Genomic DNA, 212 nt, shown 5'->3' with positions numbered 1-212 from the left:
GGCTGGCCTTGAACTCAGAGATCTGCCTGCCTCTGACTCCTCAGTGCTCGGATTAAAGGTGCGTTGTGCCGCCACCACCCAGCAGGGATGGAGGGTGGGGGGAGAAAGCACTATTCAAACATTCAAACATTATAAACAAGTATATTTGAAACTCCAGCGGCAGAGGTTTCAACAACTTTTTTCACTTGTTTGTGGCTCCACTCTCCACGCAA

This window comes from Microtus oregoni, unplaced genomic scaffold (assembly GCF_018167655.1).
Source record: "Microtus oregoni isolate MIOR12 unplaced genomic scaffold, Mior012 000061F_ref0000440, whole genome shotgun sequence".
Lineage (NCBI taxonomy): Eukaryota > Metazoa > Chordata > Mammalia > Rodentia > Cricetidae > Microtus > Microtus oregoni.
The sequence above is the reverse complement of the archived record's forward strand: the minus strand, read 5'-3'. Positions refer to the sequence as shown.